At 41.5% G+C, this 17,570-nt stretch overlaps 1 protein-coding gene across 8 annotated transcripts in view; it reads left to right on the top strand.

The window, feature by feature from the left end:
- EBF1 (EBF transcription factor 1) overlaps positions 1 to 17,570 on the top strand; it is a 375,520-nt gene that overhangs the window by 205,266 nt on the left and 152,684 nt on the right. The window lies entirely within an intron of this gene.

The raw sequence follows: 17,570 nt of genomic DNA, 5'->3' as shown, positions 1-17,570 counted from the left end.
ATTTTGGAGTGAGCACCTAAAAGGAAAAAGCAAACAGGACCATTCTGTTTATCCCAGATTAGTGCACTAGTGTAAAAGAGCTGCGTGTGTGATCCTCCTGATGTTAAAATCCAGGGCTGGCCATGAGCAGAGAAAGAGGGAGAATCATATTTCTTTTGTATTAATAGCACCAAAAGAGGCTATCAAAACACAATTACTATCCTGCCCTTCCACTCCCCAATTTGTTGCCCAAGCTTTATAGATTCTGGAGGTATTTTCTTGCCTCAAATCCAACAGGAGAGGTGCACCCAGTGGAACAATGGCTCAGAACTTTGAAAACTAAGTAATAGGGGAATGCCAAACATTTGTATGGTAAGGTCTTGTTTTCCTTGAAGTTCTTGTGGTGTAGGCTGTAGGAGCTTCCTTTTTTCCCCTCTGCCCTCGGAGGTCCAACAAAGCAGCAGGCGCAGCGGAATGGAAAACATCAGTATGTCTCACATTTACGAAGTCTCCGGTAAAATCAATGGTTCCACATCATAAAAGTGTCTACTAGCTGAAGCTTAAGGAGAGAATTCTGATGTAGCTTCCTGAAGAGGGTGGCAGATGGGAAGGGTTGTGACATTGAGGGTAGGAGATACTCACAGCCTCGCTAAGCATCCCTTTCCTCACCAGTGATAGTACCTAACAGAGGGGGACAAAAGGGACAGAGCCTGCAGAGCACGGTGCCTGACTTATTGCAAGCTTTCCATAAATATTTAAAGTTGTTACTGATTTTTATCATTGCTAATATTATGATCCCTTATTTTATTATTGGTCCTGTTGTTTCAACTAGTCATGTAATACTGGGTATACCATGAACCTTTTTCTTAGCCGACAAACTTTTCTCATCTGCACAATGAAGGAGTTGGACCAGATGTTATCTTAAGGTTCTTTCCTCTGTTAAGATCCTAGAGTTCTAAAGGTTCTTTTGGCTGTAACCAGGTGAAAAATTCACATATTCATGCCACAAGTAATATAAAGGTAGAGCTGTTGTGTGAAAGGACTGGAAAACTCTGACAAGTTTTAGGTTGTAATTAAGAAAGTGGATTATGGTCCCATTGACTCTAGGAAACCAGTCGTGTTTTCTCGAACTACATGGCTATTACCAATACCCAGGTAAATAAGAGACGGGTGGAAAAGAGGAATACTAATCTCTGCAAAATTCAAATGGATATTAACTCCTATTCAAATAGTACAAGTATATTGCTCAGGGAAATCAAGACATGAATTTATATGATTTCATGTTTTTTTTTCTGCCTACACATCCTTTGGTTACAGAAGCAGCTCAGGATTTACGCTATTGGTCATTTCTTAGTAAAGTATGACATCTGGGCTGCTCCTTTAAATATAGTACCTTGTTTGCTCAGGTTTCTGGCTCAGTAATATTTGTTTTGTCTTATAAATGTAGTGAAAGCGGGGATTACAGGTATTCCTCAAGGAATAATTAGAACTAAAAGCTTATTTATGCGAGGGAAGTTTTCGGGTAGGATGTGTTCTTGCTTGAGTCATAAAGAAGTGATACTGGTTTCAGTTTCAATTCTGATGCATTGGAACTCTATACTTTTTGTAAAGTCCATGTGGAGATGTTAAAAAAAAAATCACTCAGAATTCTGTGCACAAGTTTGGGTTAAAAAATGGCTTGTCCTTCCTCTATTTCAAGCCCTTCTACCTTCTTCATAAATCTGCCCTTCCATGTCTCTGGGTTTGGATTTTAAGAAGTAAATTTCAAGAAAGGAAAAATATATAACTGTGAGCACTGTGTCTGTAAAATAAAGGTGTGCCAGGGATCAAAAAGAAGCCTTGTCTTGCAATACAGTTTGGCCAAAACTGCCTGGTATGTGTACGTGTGTGTGTGTGTGTGTGTGTGTGTGTGTGTGTGTGTGTGTCTGTGTGTTCATCTCTCCATGATTCATTCTGAGGGCTGTTTTAGCCTTCATAAAATATTCATGCTAGTTGTGCATGGTTCTATAATTGCCATCTCAGGCCTTGAATTATTTATAGGTTGTACTGTTCACATAGTCTCATTTACTGATAGAGAAGATAACACCATACGAGAGGATCCCAAACACTCTGAGGCCTGTTACTTTGCATTAAGTAGTGGAATTATATTACTGTAGGTGTAAAACGCTGGCCTTTTTTTCCTCCCCTCCCTTTAATATATCATTTTTGTATTTATACTATGCTAATTGTCAGGATGCTGTTAAGCCTCATAATTCCTGCCGAGTTTTACAGAAATCAAGATGCGGCTGAAATGATTTAGCTCTTGATCCCAGAATGATTGTTCTAAAAAAACCTGTCTTTACACACAGCATAATTTATTGAAATGATGTATGACTCTACATGCATACCTGAGCCCTTTTGTTTTGTACTATTGATCAGTTTGTATGTCTCAGTGTTAACCAACACGTGGTTGGTTTAGATAGACATTTACCAAGGAGGCTTTCAAGCTTGCTGTCCCTAATTAAATACTGAGTCTCAATTCAGTGTGTGACAGTTTGTCTGCACCTATTTATTTTGCCTTCCTAATGCTCCTTTCCCTTTTCTGCCAACTGGATCTCTATTCCACATACATCATACTGTTTTAAAATTTATTCTAGGGTGGGGATATACTGTAGTTGTATCTCTTTTTTTCTTTCTTTTTCTTCTTTTTTTTTTGGGGGGTGGGTATTGTTTAGTTTCAAAAGTCCATGCTAATGTTAATCAATATCAAAAGCCAGATTCACCACAGAGTGTACTTTTCTGGTATTTCACTATTTCCCATGTTTAAGGAGGAATAACAGAAACATTCCTGGCAGCTCATAACCTACCGGTGATATATTTTAGTTCTCTCCTGCACCAGTGGAAGCTCATGAATTTTCTGCAGGTTAGGGACTTCCAACTCTATACAAATCATTTAACAAACCTTCCTCCATCTCCTTGCCCCAGACTGATCAATCTTTCCCCTCTAGCCTTCATCCCATCGCACAGGTTGTCCTCCCTTCCTTGTGTGATGTGCACTTTCCTACCCTAGTGCAGCCAACTCACTGCTTTGCAAAGCACACCTGCACACCGCTGGTGGTGGATGGCATGATTTTAAGTTGGCTGGAAGGTGAGTTTTAAGTAGTACTCGTATGTAGTTTTAAACAGCACTCAATCAAGTAATGAGGAAATAATTCCATGTACAATTTCTTCTCGTCCTTCTGCTTAGGCCGAGGTCCCAGTTTGGTGCTCATCTGTCGTTAACACCTCTCTCACACTTGCTTTACCTCGCTTTTCAATAAATACGCTGTGGCAGGAAACAGGAGTTAGCCCACTTTACTGAATTTTGTTTTTGTTTTGTTTTCATTGACTTCTACTTGTATTGCGTCCCTCTAGCAAAGGCAAGTGGCATTGGTTTTCATTCGGAATAGTAATGGAGAGTGTCATTTAAAAATAAGTTGGTTGAGAGTGAAAAGGAGTCAATATCCTTAAAATATTAAATCCATAATATAAGTATTATGTACAAAAGGTGAAAACGATGAAAGTGTTTTTGTGACTGAGTGGAGTTCAGGGAACACTATGCCAGTGCCACAGCCTGGGAATCGTTCTAAAAGGCTAGAGATTCGACAGAGCCGAAGAGAGTGGTGGCCTGGCGTGATGGACAGAAGGAGTGTGTGGAAACTAAGGGTAGAGAGGGGGTGAAGGCATGCGTTTTTGTGCAATTCAACTATCTTTGTCTTTCGACAGTAAAAGTTCCACTAACTAAATGGGGTTCTATTTAATTTTCTTTACTTAACTAACTGGAGATCCACCTGGATTGATGAAAAATTTTTCTAAGGGCACAGGAGTCCCCTTTCGACCATAGTAAGACAATGCAGGGGGTGAAATCGCTATCATTAATGAATGAGGTCTTTTAGGGCTCAGGTTGTTGTAAACAGCAGTGGATCTTATAGATTACCGTTGATACGAGTGTAGGAAATTCATGTCATTCTCTACAGAAGAGCCCTTGGACAAACTACATTTCTCAGTAAAGCCAGAATATTAGCTTGTTTTGTTACCTAAAGAGGATGTGCTTGGGGAGACTTTGGCCTATGCCCAGTGATGGCGCCTGGCATGTCATAAGAGCTTAGCACATAATCCATTGTATTTGAATTAATGCTCGTTAGCAGGGCTCTGATGAATAGTTCCTTAAAAATATACACACAGAAAAGTGAAGTATGATTGAAGGGGAAGATAGCTCACTGTTTCACCTACTCGTAGGCACATCCCGTGGAGTAAATGCTTATGTCTGTACACTGGGGGGGGGGGGGGGGGTTCGCCCAGGAACAAATTATATAGTTCTCAGGAGCTTGTGACAGTTTACTTGACAAGAGTGAATTGTGTGCTGAGCAGGTTTTAAAATTAAAATTCAGATGTGAATGGCTTACACTCTTATCTCCCGCCATCCTATCCCCCAAATCAGAAAAGACCCAAACCCTCCCCTTTGGGTAGGTGGAGCAGCCCTGTCTAAAAGCAGAAGGAAGTTTAAGGCCATCTAGGGGCTGGGATTACTATGCCCTCCTGGCTACTTGTTAGTGTCTATTTTGGCAACAAAACTGAGTTGTGAAGCATTTAAACATTTTTCTCAGCCAACATTCTGTATGTTGGAAAGCCACAGCTGCGTTTCTATCAAATACCCCTGTACCCGTTCTGGTAACTGTCTTCCTTTAGATTTTCATCCCATTCATTCTGATTGAATTCGGGTTCTCTCTTCTAATATTTTATGGTTCCTTCATTCCCTGTTCACACCTGTGGTGACGAGCTTCAGATGCCTGGCTCCCTTATAAAATCAGAACTTAAGCAAGACTGCTGGTCGGACACTTTTAATTTCTGCCTCCAGTCATGTGGCCATTTGTAAAAATGAGTCACTGGCTATTTCCTCCCTATTCTGATTGTTCTGTGTATTACTATTATTGTATAATTTTCCTAGCAGCAACAGTTGTGCTAATGCAGTTTTACGGCATTTTTCCAAGGGAGTCGAAATGTGTCTAGAACATTATTTAATGGAAAAGGGGAGGAGGGTAATGAAGAATTGTAGAACTTTGGTTTTTCTTAGTATCTGATATTTGATTCTGATATCTTAACGTGTTTTCTGCAGCCGTCTGCATTTCAGGAGTTGAAACTCTCTAAGCTTCTGCTGGTCTTAGACGCATGTGACTTAAAGGGAAGTTAATGGGCAGCTGCATGAGCCCCTTCCTTCCCTGGTAGTTCTGCCAAGTGGTGTCTGGTCCTTTCTTGAAAGGGTGCATTCATGGGGAACCCATTGTCTCATTAGACAGCCCATCTCTCACCATCAGAGTGTTCTTTCCTCCTGTTGAGCAGAAACCTGCTTGATGAAATATCCACTCTTTGGTGCTAGTTTTGTCGAATGGAATTTTAAAGAACTCGAAGATCTGCTGCTTTAGCCACAGAACAAATAGTTCAAATATTTGGAAATAGCTGTCTTGTCTCATCAAGGTTTCTCTCCTTCGGACTGAATGTTTCTTCAAATATTCTCTCTAAGACCATTGTATTGAGTCTTCTGACCTCCTGATGTCTATATGCTCAATATACACAAGTGCAAAGGGCTTTGGGTCAATTAGAGTCAGTTACATTCCAGATATGCTATTTGCCTTGCTATGTGGTCATGGACCCAAGAGGTTAAGTCTCAGATTTTTTATCCTTAAAACAAGGATAATACATATTTGAAAATATCTAACATCATCCAGGGCCTGTAGCAAGTACTAAATGAAATTTGATTGCTTCCCTTAACTAACTTTTCCCCTTGTCTATCTTACATTATGACATACAGAGATGAATTGGACCTCCAGGAGTGCTGATTGCATTGGAGAGTAGAACAGAATCTCCCTATCACCTTAGTTCTGAATCCCATATTTCTAGTAATATGGCCAAATGTTACTTCCCCTTTGGTTGGAGTGGAGGGAATGTGTATTTCTGTTTCAGGCCCTCTATATCTAACCCTTGCCAATGTGCTTTGGCAAAACAAAAACAAAAACAAAAACAAAACAAACAAAAAAAAACACAAAAAACTTTGTATTGGCACCAGATGGACTGCTCGTTGATAAACAGTAGCCGCTTTGGAGCATGAAATCCTGCTCTATATGAGTATTTGGCATTTTGTGGAATTAGAATTTTGCCTTCTTTGGGTTTTCTTGGCTTTCTTCAACAGCCTCCCTACCTGGTCCCCAAAACAAAACAGCAGGAATAACTATCACCCTCAGACATGTCTCTTTCAAATTCAAAAGAAAGGCAAGCAAAACAGGTGCCCCTAGTGAAACAGAGAATAGACTCTAATTATCTTTCTAAAAGAATAAAGATCATCTTTCCAGGGTTCACAAGATGGGGAACGGAATGTGTCAGGAATGATTTTAATGCATGGCCTGAATGAAAAGGCAGGATAGTGAAGGGAACAGGGAATGGGGAAACTTCGGAGTTGGGTGGCCCCCCAAAGGTAAAAAAGCAAAACAAACGAGAATTTGGAGGGAGGGTGTATGGCGGGTGAGTATGCGGACCTGTGCCAAAGTTGAAAAAAAAAAAATGAACCACCAATATGGCAAATAGGAGGGTCTTGTTGATTTCATGTGGTAAAGTAACGCTAAAAAGCCCCCCCCCCCCACTCTGTCCCCACAAACTGAATGGTAGTGCCCTTCTCTACAATGGGCTGGACTGAAAAGTGTGGTGTTTTCTCTAAGGGTATCCCATCCTTTGGGTCCTGGATAAGCAACAGCACATTGTTATGCAAATTGTCCCTATTCCCAGTGGGATTTTGCTGTGCCTGGTGAAGGCCTCAGCTGGGAAAAGGGCTTTTCAGCTGTCTCCTCCTGGGTTGATATCTTTATAGAGCAACCAGAGTAGACAACGTCCTGCATTTTGTTCCATTCAGTGCCCAAAGTTCTAGTGTCTTCCATTTCTGTCTCACTTTTACACACACACACACACACACACACACACACACACACACAGCCTAAGTGTCTTTTCCTTCTGACACACTCCAGAAGACACTAGCCCCCTGGAAGGAGAAAAAGACGAATGTCTCACTTCAGGCTTCCGAAGAAAATGTACATGTCATCCTTTCTTTTCTGGTCCTTCTTTGTCATGGGACCATCAAGCCTCCTTTGATTGCTATGAGTTGGTTTAATGAAGTCATTTTGAATCTTTTCAAGAGTAGGTTACAAGTGAATGCTTTCAACATCACACATGTTGAAATCGGTTCAAGTTTTGTTTATACCATCCCCACCCCACGCCCCACCCTCAACAAGGTATTGCCATGGCTGTGCCCGCTGTGCCCCATTTTCTGCATCTTTATTGCCCCCAATTGTGCAAACACCATGAGGCTGAAGTACCAAGTCGTCACTCAAATTGTTGGTCCACGAGCCTTTCCAGTTGGCTGTGTGGTATGTGACCCCAGACTGTACTTTGAAATCATTTTCTTGAACACCAGACATTGCCTAATTTTCAAATAACAAGAAGAGCAATGCGCTTGCATCACTTGTCAGTTTCTCTCCACTCTTTGAGGGTGTGTGAAGGGCATTAGTACTTGAATTAGACATTCACAGACCCTAGGAAAACAAATTGGGCAACGTGGTCCCTGCCAGGCCAAGTGCAACTCCAATACTTTTCCAATAAACATAATGAAACCCGGTTTGCAGTGCTTATCACAGTTTTCCTTTAAATTTCTGAGTGATCATTTTAAGGAATAAAAAACCCAGCATGTTTAACTCTTTAATGTTTCTTGGATATAGATGGGAAGAACTAAACTCCCAGCCACACACAAAATTAAACTCTTTATAAACTCCGGGTTTATCAAACACGGATCTTTGTTTAGGCACTTCAATTGAAGCTCTTATCTGTTAATACGAAGTTAATGGTAGAATGAGGATTATGGCACAAGATTAATAGAAGCCATTTTTGTTGTTGTTTGTTTTTTGAACAACTCTAATTTAAATCTTGGCCATTGTATTTGAGCTAAATCCTTGTGACAAAAACTACATAAGAGAATCCCCAAGTTCAGATGTACAATCTTCAAGGGGAAATTAAAAAAAATATTTTTGTAGGTTTAATATAGTCAAATGATGGTGTAGCTTCTGAATTTTGTAGGCAAGTAGAAAAAATAAGTGAAAATGGGCTCTGAGAACTAATGGTTTGAAAGCCTGTCAAAGAGCAAGCATAATAAAGACCCTGCGGGATCCATTCCAAACTTTTCAATACCTTGTTTTTCAAATTTTATTAATTTTAATGTCTATTATAACAATTAATTTCTGGAGTTAAGATGGGATAACAGGAATAGTAATAATAATAAAAATGATAATAATAAATCTAACCATATGTTAGACTAACTTTTGGTACACTCTCCAAAAGGGACAGTTATGTCTTTCCATAATCAAGGCAGGTGGAGAGAGTTGTTGGCTACACCAAGGAATCAGCTCGCAAAGCTGTGGCCTTGAATGTAGACTGACTCCCAAGGAGACTTTTGACCTTTGCCCCTGGAGTTTTGTCATTGTGTAGAGTGCTCAACTCACATGTGTGACAATCCAGATACTTCCATGAGTGCCTGAGCTGCCTCTGACGTGGGCAAAGTTACACAAAAGGGACACCAGTTAAAGAAGCATCGTCTCTCTTCTTGGGTCTTAAGTTAGATGAAACTATGGCGGTCAAGTTACACCCAAATTATATACTAACGATTTTGTGAAATATGAAGTCATGGCTTAGGAGGAGATATAAATTATTCAAGTCTGTTTGGAAGCAAATAAGTACCGTCTTGCATTCCAACCCCCAGTGACCATCAATTCTGCCATAAAAATGTAGACCCTTTCTCTAACTGCAGGCATTTTTGGCATCATGTCAACCTTCCCTATTTCATCACCATCACCGGGCCTTCATTTTTAGTTGGAATGTCGGGTTGTCCTGAAACCTGGCCAGGAGTGAAAGACTAGCATTTATAACAAACTTGAAATTGACATTGACCACATTTATGGGACTGTCATGGTTCCCAGTGCGGCGTGTTTAATCTCTTAGAGAAGAAAGTACAAGTGTTATTACACAGCTTTTCACCACAAATTATGCATCATATTTATTTCACATTTGTGCCTGTGTGTGTTGGCATGCTTTGTTAGTTTATGTGTGTATGTCTGTTATGCTTAGATGTATGTAATATGTAGCCATATATATACATGTATGCACATGTAATTTGTGGCCATATATATATACACACACATATATATGTATGCATGGAGTCCCCAGTGTATAGTTTACAGTTTGGAAAGAAATCATCTTCCATCATTTGTCACTACCTAGCTGTTGTAGACTGGGCTAGAACATCATTTGTTAACAGCGACAAAGCCGCACTCATAAACGCCGACATGTTACATTAATTTATAGGCACTGAGTGACTTATTAAAAGTGACGTGTGAAATATAACAGGGCCTGGTATGGATGATTAGGTTTCGGGCTTTGAATTGTTGACAAGGCAGGGGTAATGAATTGCGGGACACCAGCTCCCGTGTTTCCCCCTCATTAGTCAGTATTAGCTGCATTAATAGTAATAATTGGATATATTCATCATTTAAAATGTTTTAATAAATGTTTGGACAGTACCCAATCAGAGCTGTCAAATATTAGGCTGGAAGGGTTGTGACAAGAAAAAAATGATGATGTTCTTTAGGTGAGAGATTTATGCAGCTTTGGGGACGCCAGCATTGACTTTCTACTCCCTAAGGAATCTGAGTTCAGATGAGTAAGGGTTGCAAACCATTGAAATGGGAAACCTGGCGCTCCTCTGACTCATAGGACATTTTTGCAAGAAGGCTTTGAAGGAGGACAGAGAACCCGCCTGGGACTCGGGTCTCTCACTGGTTTACTCAGGATGGTTTCCTGGGAAGAGATTAAGAGTCTGTCCCAGTGTTGAACCAAGTTAACTGTGTGGCCTTGGGCAGTTCCTTCACCTTTCTGAGCCCCTGTTCCAATGCAAATGTATGTCACACTTGGGTCTCTTGGAGAGCTAATGTTGTATGAGTTTGACCATCATAGGTGATCCTGGACGTCTAGGTAGACCTCTAACTGAATTCTTCCTCTTCCTTCACTCTTACCAGTCTTTATGCAGGACTGATGTATGGTCTCTGGTGAGGCCTGAGAAGATGGATAAGACTCTTCTCTAGCTCCCAGGAAGGAGATCAGCAAGCTTTGTTCAGTATGTGACCATTAGCTAAGTCAGATGGGCGTGCTTATATTTTTTATGGTAACTAGAGTCTGGACACACCCCAATTTAATGGTTTAACTCTTTGTTGATCTTTCTCTTCTACTGTGATCAGGTTAGTGCTATTGTATTTCGTACTAGAGACCTAGGGGGAAGGAGGCTTAGGATGCATTTATGTGGCTCCTACTGCCTACCCTGTACCTGGGACCGACTACTGCAAACACAACCAAACAAAGCAAAATAAAAACAGACGTGTATTTAATTTGCATTTGAGCAAGTCTAGATTTTAGACCAAGATGGAGACTGACTGAGGTCATATAATAATAATTATGATAATAATAACTAGTTATACTAGTAATAGCTAAACTTTATTGAGCATTTATATGTGTAATTCATGGCCTTTTGGACTTTATGTATATGCTCTTATATAACCCTTACAGTATCCTTCCAGGTAGGTATTATAATTCCCATTTCACACATGAGAAACAGAGGCTTAGAGAGGTTAAGTGATTTGCTTAAGATCACACAGCTGGATCAGAACCTAGTTTGTCTGACTTAATAACTTAACCAACCTGCTATACTGCCTCTAGCATCTCAGGGGCCTGCTTGATTCTGATGGCATAATTCAGGAGGGGTGTTGTCTACTTAGAGAATATATGGAAAAGTATACATGGGATGGTAAGGCATCTGGAAATCCTGAACTGTGGTGGTAGAAGAATAAGATTTGCTTATCCTGGAAAAGAAGCGTGGAAAGATAAAGTGGCCACGTAATATTATTTAAGAGTTATATTGGGAGAAGGGGGAGTGCTGCAAATTTCTGAAGGTACATGACAGGAGGGCAGAATTCAATTCTCAGGAAGAGGGAGCTTCCTCGCAGAGGCATCCAGTTTGGATGGGAAGGACTGCTTCCTCATGATGGGACACTTTCTGTCACAGCTTGACTGAGCCTGCCTCCCTCTGGGACCTTCCACATCACTTTCCTCCTACTTTACTATTCTCCAGTCACACTGACCTTTGCACTAGCAGGAATGCTCTTCCCCTAGATTTTGGCATGGATGGCTTCTTGTCCTTCAGGAATTAGCTCAAATGCCATTTCCAAGAACTTTTCTGACCACCCTTTTTAAAGTTCCCCTAGCATTCACTTCCCATCTGCTATTGTTTCTTTTCCAATAGCTCTAATCGGTGACTAACATTGTCTGCTTTCCTTGTGAGGATTTTTTCTTTTTCTTTTTCCACTTGCTTTTGGTCTTTCTTCCCCACTAGAATGTCAAGTCCATGAGGGAGAGAGCTTTCCTGTTTTCTGCACTCTGTCTCTCTCCCGTTCCCAGGACAGGAGTAGAGCTGCCAGCGCAACCATTTGTCAGGGATGTTATGTTGGGGAATAGCCCTTCTTTGGGTGGCAAGCTACCCTATTTCTTGCTCATTCTTGCAGACTGTGAGCATCTCAGTGTTACAGTAGTTCTTTGTGTTTCTTTGCCTTATCAGAAAGACAAGAGAGCGTTTGAGATTTTTAAGAGACCTCAGTACCAGCCCTTGGTCAGTTTAGAGCCAGTGCTCTCTTCATATCTAAGATAACCCCCGGGCTGATGGTTTGATCTGCTCCCTCAGTAACTCTGTGGGAATTCTGTGCATCTGCTGTCCTTCAGCGTGGGGTTCATATGGATTACATGAGATTTGGCATCGTTTATGTGAAATATGTTTAGAATGCACCAAAGAAAAAGTTTGGATTATACCAATGCGACTTTATAGAACTTGTGTTTATTATTACAGATGATATTGCCCATTTCACGAAAACAATTAAGATTATTGCCACGTAGTATAAAACTATGGATATTTTTCATTAGTACCATTTGGTTTCGCAAACATTCCAGCATATGGTCCTTTGTAATAAGCCATGATACTCTGCACACACAGTTCATAGCTAGACTGTCTTGGGAGCTCTTGGTGCCCTCAGTTCATTTATTTTGGCTTCTCAGTTATTTTTCAATTGTACGCAGCATTTTATCTTGCTACTTACGTTATTTTATCATGCTGCCTACATGCTTATTGTTCTTTCAGAACTAAGCAGATATCTATAAACTATATCCCAGATTCTGAGGATGCAGAGATGAAAAGCCATGGTCCTTATCTTCAAGGACATTACTCTCGAATTGGGGAGCTCAGCAAGTGAGCAGAGACGTACAAAGTACCGTGATGGCTATGACTCTGGAGGAATGTGCCACAGGAACCCTCAGGTGGACGAGTCTATGTCTGTCTTGAGGAATTTGGGAAGGCTTATGAGAAGGCGAACTGGGTATTTGATAATTCTTGAAATATAGAGATTCTTCTAGATCAGGAGTGGGCAGCCTGGGGTCCATGTCAGGAAGAAGAAATAATATTGGAAGAGGCCTGAGAGAGCTCAGAGGGTTTAGGAAATGTCAAGTTCTTTAGCATAAAGGATGGGGGATGAGATGCGACTGAGTGAGTTGTTGGGGCCTTTGTTCCACGAGACATTGTGAAGCGATCATGTACAAAGTTGAGGCCATATCAGTTGTAAACAAACTATCTTTTAGGGGTTGCAGGAAGGGTCCGCGGAACTCACTTGTTGGAGAATGTTAGTCTAACACAGGACTGCCGGTCCTGACAGGATGGTCTTGTACGACAATTTCCAGCTATGGGTTTAAGAAAATGATAACTATAGTGTAGGTTACTTGCTTTGCATTTTCCCTAAAGCATCTGTCACAGTCCTCTGCCTACTTTACAAAAGATGTAGTTGCTCAGGGATGAGATGACTTCCTTCACCCTTTAAGCAGATAGCTCTTAAAAATAGGCTTTTTCTCTCCCTACTCTTGGACATGATTTGTTGGTGGTGTCATGGGCCCCGTGGAAACCCTGACTGTGGCCCCTATGTGACTTGCTTTGCTGTAGTTGAGTCCTTTTTCAGCTCTGTAGCAGGCACAATGAGAACAGCACTGGTGGCACAGAGAAGGCTTTGCTCAGGCTGCCTCCATTTGTCATAACTCAAGAGGATGACGATGCTGTCATAGGTATCAACACGTTCTGTGACTACAGGTGGAAACAGGGTGGACCTGTGGAGATACACTATATTCACTGTGTTTACTTAGCTCGTTGTTTTTTTTTTTTTATTGGGGTGACAATTGTTAGTAAAATTACATAGATTTCAGGTGTACAATTCTGTATTACATCATCTATAAATCCCATTGTGTGTTCACCACCCAGAGTCAGTTCTCCTTCCATCACCATATATTTGATCCCCTTTACCCTCATTTCCCACCCCCCACCCCCCTTACCCTCTGGTAACCACTAAACTATTGTCTGTGTCTATGAGTTTCTGTTTCTCATTTCTTTTTTTTTTTTTTTTAATCAACATGGCTACTCTGGGACCTAAGTTATCCAAACCCCTCTACCATTGGGCAGAGCGAGGTCCATTTTTTGGAGGTCCCCCAACTTAGGTTAGCTGAATGTCAAGTTGCCTTGATTCATGTCAGCATCTTCAAATCAAACTCAAACTCTCAAACAACATGCCACTTTGACCTGGCAATTCTTGTCCTAGGTAACTATTTTAAGGAAATCCTCAGCTATCAGGATAACATGTTATGTACGAGGATGCTCACCAGAGCTTTATTATAATGGCAAGAAGTTGAACGTAATCAAATAATAGGATATTTGTTGAAAATCTAATATATGTGATAAAATGTGATGGAGTAAAAACATCACATTTTGGAGCTTGCATAACAGGAAAAAAGGATATAACATCTCTACATCATTATAAAATTTGTATATCCATGAAAAGAGTGGGAGAAGAGAGATAGGTAGTTATTTATTTATTACTTTTGAGTATTTAAACTTTTTTTTTTTATTATTGGGGAAGGGGAACAGGACTTTATTGGGGAACAGTGTGTACTTCCAGGCCTTTTTTCCAAGTCAAGTTGTTGTCCTTTCAATCTTAGTTGTGGAGGGTGCAGCTCAGCTCCAGGTCCAGTTGTCATTTTCTAGTTGCAGGGGGCACAGCCCACCATCCCTTGCGGGAGTCATGGAATCAAACTGGCAACCTTGTGGTTGAGAGGACAGGCTCCAACCAACTGAGCCATCGGGGAGCTCAGTGGCAGCTCAGCTCAAGGTGCCATGTTCAATCTTTAGTTGCAGCGGGCACTGCCCACCATCCCTTGCGGGACTCGAGGAGGTGAACCGGCAACCTTGTGGTTGAGAGCCCACTGGCCCATGTGGGAATCGAACTGGCAGCCTTCGGAGTTAGGAGCATGGAGCTCTAACCACCTGAGCCACCAGGCCGGCCTAAACTTTTTTAAAAACCATAAATAACTCAACATTGATGGTCAGAAAAAAAGCGAGACAATGTTTTAAAATACGCCAACTGTAATTTTTAAGAGGTGTCTAGATTTCAGATGCCATCTAACCAATTAAAAAAAAAAATGTGTTGCATGATGGCAAAAAAGTGGGAATTGCTCAGGTCAAATGAAACGGCTTTGGCCCCAGTGTCTTGCTAAGCAGCAGAGGAGCATTTATTTAAGGCAGCATTTGACTAAGCTAATTCCGGACATTTCTCTCAACTCCTGTGCAGTCGGTTTTAAGTTGCAGGAAAGATTTCTGGCTCAGGCCAATTGAGGGAATATACATAAACATGGGGTTTATTTTGTCAGGGATGTTCTTGAGAGACTCAGTTCTTCACTGATCTTTTTTGTTCTTTGTGGCCATTTATTTACTTTTGAAAATGCTCCTGCCGATCCTCACTTGAGTGAAAAGGAGATCTGTTCTCACGGCAGGGCTCAGTGGCTGATCAACAGGCTCTAAGAATTGAGTACAAATGCGGTGGCTGCTGTTTTTAACATTCCAGCAGATTGCCTTCATTTCTATAAATGAATGATGTTGCTTCAAATTTTTCAGAAATTCCCACCCGTATTTCGTATTCCGTGCTTACTAGACAAAAGAAGGCATTAATAATGTCTCTCCCCTACCCTCCAGTTTCTTTTTTTCCTTTTTTAGCTTGTCTGGAAGTGGGGCTCATGATGATGGAAGTTTTTACCCACTATCTTGAATCCTCCAGGAAACTTAAGGGACAAGTGACTAAAAACGGTCCAAATTGATTCTACGCCTCCCTTTAGTGAGTGCATGAGAAGAGAGGAGATTTACAGTTAAGGTCCTAAATCAGAGCTGGCTGTTAAAGTTTTTGTTGAGGATTTAGGGAGGCTGAAGCTGAAACTGAGTGTCATCTGGGAGGTTAATCCACCCCGCTCTGGAATGTGTGTCTTGTTGCCTGTGATACTGACATGGAACAGCTGAGGTGAGAGGCCCCGAGTTTGCCTCTGAGCAGGGTGTTGGAGGTGGACGTAATGATGGCAGAGGCACAGTTCTGAGGCAATGCTGATTATGCCGGGAGCCATGCGTGCCATGGAGACACAGGATGCTCCAGGGGCCAGGACCGAAGGGGGGCAGAAATAGGTGACTCTGAGCAATTAGAAATGTCACGTGTCTAAAGTGCAAAGCCTGAAGCAACGACCCTTTTAAAGTTCAAGCTGACCACATGGCTTGAGAAAACTATGGCACTGAGGGAGTCAAAAGGCTGAAAGGGTTTTCTTGTTATTCTCAAAGTGAAAAGCACTCAGTTGCACCAAAAGAGAACCACACCAAGATGGTGGCTACATCCATTGCCACTGGAAACCAGGGGAGGTGACTCCTTTCCACATGGTGGTGGCTTGTCTCCAAACTCTGAATGGGGCCACTTTTATACTCTAGATTCTTATTCCTGCACCAAGCGCCAGGGAAAAAGCACCTTTCACAAGCCTCCTGACTACCTTCTGAATAGTGACAAACGAGCTACAAATTGTGTAGTGAACAAGAGCGTGAATTTTAGCCTTGTCAGACCTGGGCTTGAATCCAGGCTCTCTCACATAGATTTGTGACCTCAGATACATGAACTACTACCACTGCCTCCTTTACGAGTTGCTACTTTAGGGTTGTTGTGAGGATTCAATGAAATAATGTCAGTAACGTACTCAGCACATGGCCTTGCACGTAGTAAGCGCTCCAGTAATAATAATTCTAATACGAACAAAAATAGTAGTAATTGTGATGATATTATCAAGGTAGTAGCAAAAGTAGGAAATCGTTATTGCCCGTACTGTAAGAGTTTATCCTCCAATAATTGTCTTCCTTCTCTGGAGCTCCTAAAGGAAAGTATTTGATCCATGTTGATTCCCTTACCATACAATGGATGTTTGCGATGCACAAACGAGAGTCTACTGAGTACTGTGGATGAAACACGATTGTACAAAATATGATCCCTCCACTGAGATGCTCATGATGTAGTTGGACAGATAGAAATGTAAATGCAGACAACCAATGACAAGGTGCTGAGGGACCAGTATGGTATAAACACAGGCTGTGAGAATTTCTGTTTTGGCCAATATGATGACGGAGCCTTTGGAAATAGCCTTGAAGAATGGATTTGATTTCCTTTCAGTCAACAGAATTCCAGGCGGTGGGAACAGTATGTGCAGAAGCTTGGAAGGGGAAATAGTAAACTTTCAGGGAATGAGGAGGTGCTTGACCAAAGGTTCAGTGAAGGGCATCTTTGGAGGAAAAAATGAATTATTGACTTTCAGCCAGGAATGATCCCAAGTATGGTCACTGAGATCAGGCAAAGCCTCAACCCTAATAATCCGTCAGGTGTTCACAGCCAAGTGGACCGCTCAGATTTAGGCATAGATAACCTAAGTACAAAATGACCCTGGAAGTACCGTAAGAAAAACACTCACAGATCTTGAATGCCTCAAGTATATAGAGGACTGATACATTAACTCTAAATGGGAGGATTTGGGCCGTCTTACCGGAAGGGGAAGAATCTTATCCAAACCTGAAAGGAAGGAAGGATTAAAGAGGGAAAGAAAGGCATTATAGACCAAAGGAACAATTCAGCTAAAGCTTGGAGGTTGGAGAGGACTCTTATTCCCAGTGAATGTGGGCCATATTATATTTGTGGGCTCACAAGTTTATTCTATTTTTTTATAGAGACCAATGGAGTTTCTTGCCTGTCACTTGGATAAAATGGAGGGCAGATGAGAAAGTTGTCTCCTTTGCTGTTTCTTCCCATTTCAACTGAGATGTATGTTGTAGGGAAAATGGAGTAGGGCTGATTGTTCTCTTGGTAGATAAGCAAGGGGAAAGATGACTGCTGTGGCTATCTCTTAGGCCACCAACGAGTCCCAGGCAGCAGAAGACTGCCTGTATGCTATATATGCCTGGAGCTCATCCTCCAAGGAACCAGGACAACTGCCCATTTGATCCATTGTCTCACGTCACTCACCTGCCCCCACACACTTCATCAGGAAGGGTTTACCTTCCATTC

Source organism: Rhinolophus sinicus, chromosome 5, assembly GCF_057876585.1.
Source record: "Rhinolophus sinicus isolate RSI-liver-muscle chromosome 5, RSI-T2T, whole genome shotgun sequence".
In the NCBI taxonomy this organism is placed as follows: Eukaryota; Metazoa; Chordata; class Mammalia; order Chiroptera; family Rhinolophidae; genus Rhinolophus; species Rhinolophus sinicus.
This window is presented reverse-complemented; position numbering and strand designations above follow the sequence as displayed.